Source organism: Protopterus annectens, chromosome 3.part1, assembly GCF_019279795.1.
Source record: "Protopterus annectens isolate FY-2018-M chromosome 3.part1, PAN1.0, whole genome shotgun sequence".
Taxonomy (NCBI): Eukaryota; Metazoa; Chordata; order Ceratodontiformes; family Protopteridae; genus Protopterus; species Protopterus annectens.
In genome coordinates, this window is record NC_056732.1 from 839,131,493 (window position 1) to 839,138,014 (window position 6,522).

The window sequence follows — 6,522 nt, forward strand, 5'->3', positions numbered from 1 at the left end:
ACTTTTTTCCTTCATGCTCATGCTTCCTCTTTTTTCTTTTGGTGCCTGTCATCATCTGGTTGGTCATGAAGGGTGTTAGTATTTCTTTTCAGGTCGTCTTTGCTTTCTTTTCATGTAAGTTATGGGAAGATTGGTTATGAGTAAATTTTAAGCTTTGTAGTGGTGATCCAGAATGTTTTGTCTACATCAAGGTTACCAACAGATGTAAGTGTACTTTGAGACGTATCATTTGCAGACCTGTTTGATAGCCTCAGTTGTATAACACTATGCTGTTGCTTCGTTGTTTTATGTTTAAGATGACCAAAATTACAACTGCTTGAAGTCCTATGCATCTGTCTTGGACAGAAACCATTTCCCCCCCATGAGCTTATACTGTCAAGTGTTTTTCAGACAGTGGCTGAAATTTGCTGCTTGTGGTTACTTTTTGTTACTACTGGGTTTCAAGCTGCTTGTGGCCACTAGTATTATGGTTCAGGTAGTGGCTCAGATGTATGCTTCCTTGTTCATAACTTTTAGTGCTGTGCTATAATGAGAAAATGTTTGAGTACATTTCTTTTCGTATTGTAGGTCAGGTAAAGACTGAAATACTTGTTCAGTCTACTGGGATTTTTTTGTCCCCTGCTAGGGTACTGCTACCCAGTTACCCACATTCGCCCAAGTATTCCAGCCACTCTATGCGCTCCCAGACTTGTTCTGCTTCTTAGGGGTTGTCATGAAACCTAAGGGCATGTGGGGTCTCTGCCATCTACAGTCCACTGGGGGATTTCATTTATTCCATACCCACTATTCTCCCCTCCCCTTGCAGTTGAGTGGTAATGCTTTAGGGGTGGGTGTGCAGTGGGGGTTGTATGGCACATAACCCCACCTCTGTTGTAGCATAGCTATGCCCACCACCCTACCTTTCCTTATACAATGTCCCTAACCTCCACCAAAGATTGTAGCTAGGAACACCCACATAAATATCCACCCCAGGGATGAGCCCATTCATCCCTCCACTGCAAGACATTCAGTCACCTGAGCTGCTAATTGAACTTGTGCTGTAGTCACGGCTTTATCCCTGTATGCCACAGGAGGAGCTTCCCTTTGCTTATCTGCTTTACTATCATTATTCAGAAAGTGGTCAGAAGCACCACTGTTTGTGTATTAGTATTCTGATTCATGTAGTGGTCAAAATTACTGCTGGTTGTGGTGACCTCTGTAGTTCATGTAAAGAATGAAATAACTGGCTCTCCTACTACATTTAGCGTTTTCAATAGTGACCAAATTCATGAATACCGGTGTTTGTTACTGCATTAATATCGTTGTTTAGGCAGTAGCAGAGGTCAGTGATGCCATCTTGGAATTCCTGAATTAGTATGGTCATTAAAATACACAAGTGATTAAAGTCTTCATAGCATCTTGCTACTTTATTAGAGTTTCCAGCACTCCTTAAACCACATGTTCATTTTGGGGAAGACCATCGTAGTTGTATCACCTACTCCAGAGATTTATCAAAGCAAAAGAACTCCAGGGTGATGTCCTTCTATTCTCATGTTGCAGTATTCATTACAGTAGGGAGGTTGCTGCCTGCAGTGCTGACATCTGGTCAGTGTACCAAAGTCTTTGGTCCAGGAGGATACGTATGATGTCCTCTGTCAGAGCCATAAACAGACATAGGGTATAAAAGTGACGTCTGCACGTACCCTCCTCAGAATTTTTCTGCCACAGTGAATGTCTGACTCCTGTTTGCCAGTTCGGAAAGCAAATCGCTAATTCTCAGGCTACCAGTTAAAGCAACCGCTACAGATCAGTCAACCACTTCAATCTGTTGCTACAGATAAGTACTCTGTTGGGTTTTCTTTGTCTCTTGTTAATAGCTAAGACATACATGTCCACTGGGAGGGGGAAGTGTGCTTTTGGGAGACTAATTCCTCACAAGGACATGCATGAAAAGTGTGTATTTTGCTTAGGCAAGGCCCACGACCATACGCCCTGTCCCATTTACAAATCCTTCATCCCTAAAACACTTCGCAGCCATCTGGCCGTGTTAAAACTGTATTTAGAAAACCAAAGGCTGAGACATCTCGTGCTTATGGAAGGTGGAGTAGGCCCATCCGATGAGCCGCTGAGGAAGAAGGCCAAGAAAATCAGGCCAGATTCCCACGCTGCGCCTCAGGCGTCCGAGCAGATTTTTGAGGCTGATGAAAGCCCGGGATCTTCACAGACCTCCGTTTCCAAGCCAGGCCCAGGAACCTCAATGGAAGCTGGGATGGCAGAAACTTTTTAAGTACGTCCGCTGAGGCTAATCAGCCATCAGGCCCTGATGGCGAGGGGGAACCACTACTCGTCGGAAGGCCCTACTCCTACTCTTCCATCCACCCAGACGTCTGTTCCCATTCTTTCAAAACTGGCTACCCCCTTGAAGAGAAAACAAAAAATTAAAACCTCCTGGGCCTCAACTGCTTCCTGGATGGGAAGTTTTCTCAGAGTCTTTTTAAGGCATTCCAGGCCTTACAGACGCAACAATCCCCTCCTGCTTCTCCTCTAGGGCTTCCCTTAGAATTGTCAGAGGAAGACTACTCCTCTTCAGAGGAATCTATTACTTATGGATCAGAAATAGACTCTTCCAAGGATTTCATCACCCAGGAGGAGGAGGATCCCATCACTTCTGTGTACCCTGGGGAAAATTCACCTTTGGAGACACAATCACCCTCATGAGGGAACATTTTAAGTGGCAGGCCTCAGAGGTCTCTGACACCAAGAAAAGGCACTTTGACCTACTGCAAATGGAACAACCATCCCCTTCTGTTACCTGCCTTCCAGGATGCCTTCCTGGCAGCTTCACAGTCCCCAGACTCACAGCCACCAGCTTTAAAACGTCCAGACTGTTGGACACTCCATTCCTTTTTAAAACCCTCCACCAGACCCAGCAGTTATTGCAGTATCTGCTGACAAAACATCCAGGCAATTACCTTCTGCTGCTCTCTACCCTACTGCTAAAGACAGCAAATTCATGGACAGATTAGGGAAGAAAGTGTATACCTCCTCTACTCTGGCTATAAGAGCTCTCAACTACCAAACTCACATGGCTAGGTATGTCCTGGACACCATTACCAAAGCTTCTACACTCCTCTCTGAGGCTCCTGACTCTTCCATTAAAACCCAACTTAACACCCTTCTTTCCACAGCATCTCAAGTGACTGGGCACTCCAAGTGTAGTTATGATGCTGTGGAAGCCTCCTCTAAATCTGCTGCATAAGGCTCAGTTTTGAGGCGATATTCCTGGGTGAGACTACAACCACTCCCTATGGATGTTCAAACTAAATTGCTTGATGCCCCACTGGACAGTAAAACCCTATTTGGGCAAGCTTCAGCAGAACTTCTCGAAATCCCTCCAAGAAAAGAGAACAGAACTTCAAAAGCTAAAACATTTGCTGGTATCTCCTATCCCCATATGTCATAGAAACTACCCACAAAGACCTCCTTTTGTTAGGAGACAGTCCTCACATTCAGCTCCTCAGCAGAAGGGATGCAGGCAACCCAGGAAAGTATCTACTCCCAGGTTTCCTACCAACCCTCTGACCCCCCTTCGGAGCCAGTCTGATCAACCCAGACCACTTTCACTGTGACTTGCAACTGTTAGATCCAACACTCCCTATCGCTTTGGCTCACCCTCTCCCGACGGAGAATTTCATCAGAACAATGGGTCCTCTCCATCATTCAGAGGGGATACTTCATGACTTGGTGGATATTACCCCCCCTTCCAGGCAACACCCCAAGCTTCTACAAATCAAACTTGCCTTTTCCCACACATCATTCAACTGCTACTAGCTCAGGGCACCATAGAACAGATACCTTCCCCACAAAGAAACAAAGGTTTCTACTCCAGAATGTTTCTGGTACCAAGGAAAGATGTCCCACATAGGCCAGTTCTGGATTTACCTTTCCTAAACCTGTTTCTCAAGGTACCCAGCTTCAAAATGATTACCTTACCCTTGCTCCTACCACTCATACCAACACAGGCTTTCATGGTAGCCCTGGATTTGAAGGATGCCTACCTTCACATTCCTATACATCCAGATAATGGGAAATTCCTATGATTTGCAATAGGTTCTTGGCATTTTCAATTCTCTGCCTTGCCTTTTGGACTTTTCACAGCTCCTCGAGTGTTCACAAAGTGTCTAGCACCTTTCATTGCTCACTGCAGAACACAGGGTGTAAAAATATACCCATATCTGGACGAGCTGCTCATTCTTCACCAGAACAGCCAAGTCCTACTCCACCTACAGCGGGTGATATTCACCCTAACTCAATTTGGATTTACCATAAACAACGAAAAGTCTCACCTGAACCCCACTCAAGACCTGGTGTTCTTGGGATGCAGGATCAGAACAGACCGAATTAAAGCCTTCATTCCAGACAAAAGCATCCTAGACCTTTGTTTATACTTCACCAATTTTATCACCCACACCTCCTTGCCAGCTCGAGAGTTCCTAAGGCTGTTAGGCCACATGGCATCCCTAATACCCATACTACCTCTGGCATGACTCCACATGAGAAAAATCCAGTGGATTCTAAAGAACTTATGGAACCAGCACCCCGTTCCCCTACTTCAGTGCCTGAAGAGGGAACTCCAGTGGTGGGCATCAGCCTTCCACCTCAACCAAGGAACCCCCTTACAGGTTCCGGCTTCCCTACAACAAGTCTTCACAGACACTTCAGACCTGGCTTAGGGTGCCATGCTAGTACACAACCAGAAGCACCGTGCAAGGGAAATGGTCCACCCTAAGCCAAAAGGACCATATCAACATCAGAGAAATGAGAGCACTACTGCTAGCCTTATAAACATTCAAGTCAGCTCTACAGCCAGGAACCCTGAAAGTGATCACAGACGATATGACTGTCCTGTGGTACATAAACAAACTGATCCTACCCTCTTTGCAGCCTGGCCACCCAAATCTGGACCCTAGCATCATCACTCAAGATTCATCTGGTAGCAGTGTACATTCCCTCTACAGATAATGTTATGGCAGACACACTCAGCAGAACTTCAGCCCCCTCTCATGAATGGATGCCTCCTCCAGAACAGACAGATGCCCAGGTTCTGCATAAGGGACCCACATCCTCATGCCCGGAAAGTGTATGCCTTCTCCTTTCCGTGGGAGGGAATGTACCTCTATGCCTCCTCCCCCTTCTCTCTGATTCAGAAAGTCCTCCTGAAAATCCAGAGGGAAAAACCCAAAATCCTGTTGATGACCCCCTTTTGGCCAAGACAGCATTGGTTTTCCCTTCTACACCTACAAGCCAAAGGCGATCATTACAGGTTACCTCACCAAATAGACCTGCTCACACAGGACAGGGGATCCCTACTACACCCGAACAATCTGAAACTGACCTTATGGGTGATAAGGTTCTAATCCCGTTGTGCATCTGAATAGAAGAGATTCTCCAGGTGGTGTTAAAGGAAAATCCAGGACCCTATGACTACTTCTGTACCATTGGTCCTTTCATATTTGTATGAGATCCTTCACTCAGGACTAACTTACTCATTAGTTAAAGTCCATCTATCTGCCATCTCTGCTTGTCTGCCCATGTTACCACCTGTGGCGTCAAGTTTGGAAGTCCAGCTTTTCCTTAAAGGGGTACTTCATATCAGACCCTCCAGAAAGCCCATACCCCCCTTGAGACCTGAATTTTGTGCTAGAAAAACATACATTGCCACCTTTTGAACCAGCACATTCAGTATCCCTAAAACTGTGCACCCTAAAAACAGTTCTGCTAGTGGCCCTTACTTCCGCCAGGAGGGTATCAGAGATACAAGCCCTTATGGCTACTCCTCCTTACCTTATTTTTCACAAGGACAGAGTTGCCCTCAGGACTAACCCCTGTTTCATGCCTAAAGTAGTTAATGAACTCTCATTAAACCAGACCATTAGTCTGCCTGTTTTTTTATCCTCACCCACAAAATCCCTCAGGGAGGACTCTACATTCTCTAGATGTCCACAGGCAACTGAGGTACTACTTAGACAAAACAAGATCTATTCCTAAGTCTGACCAGCTATTCATCTTCTTCCATACAAGGGCTGTAGGGAAAGCAGTCTCCAAATAGACCATTTCATCATGGATCTCCAAGTCCATTGGCATATGCTTTTCCTATCGTGGGAAGACCTTACACGAACATGTCAAATCCCACTCCACCAGGGCAGCTGCTTCCTCAGATGCCTTTTTCAAAGGAGTTGGATTACACCTCAGTTTTAGAGGCTGCCACTTGGACTTCAGTACACACCTTTACCAAACATTATAAACTGGACTTAGCATCCAGAGCCAGAGATGGGTTTGCCACATCAATTCTCCAAGGTCTCATTGACCAGGGATCCCAGTCCTCCACCCTGGCTCATACCTAAAAGCTTTGGTACCCTCCCTACTGTAATGAATACTGGAACATTTGAATAGGAGGACATAGAATAGTTGTGTAAGAACTTAGCATATCCATAGATGTCCTTCTCATCCATGTTGCAGTATTCAGTCCCTCCCTCCTGCTCC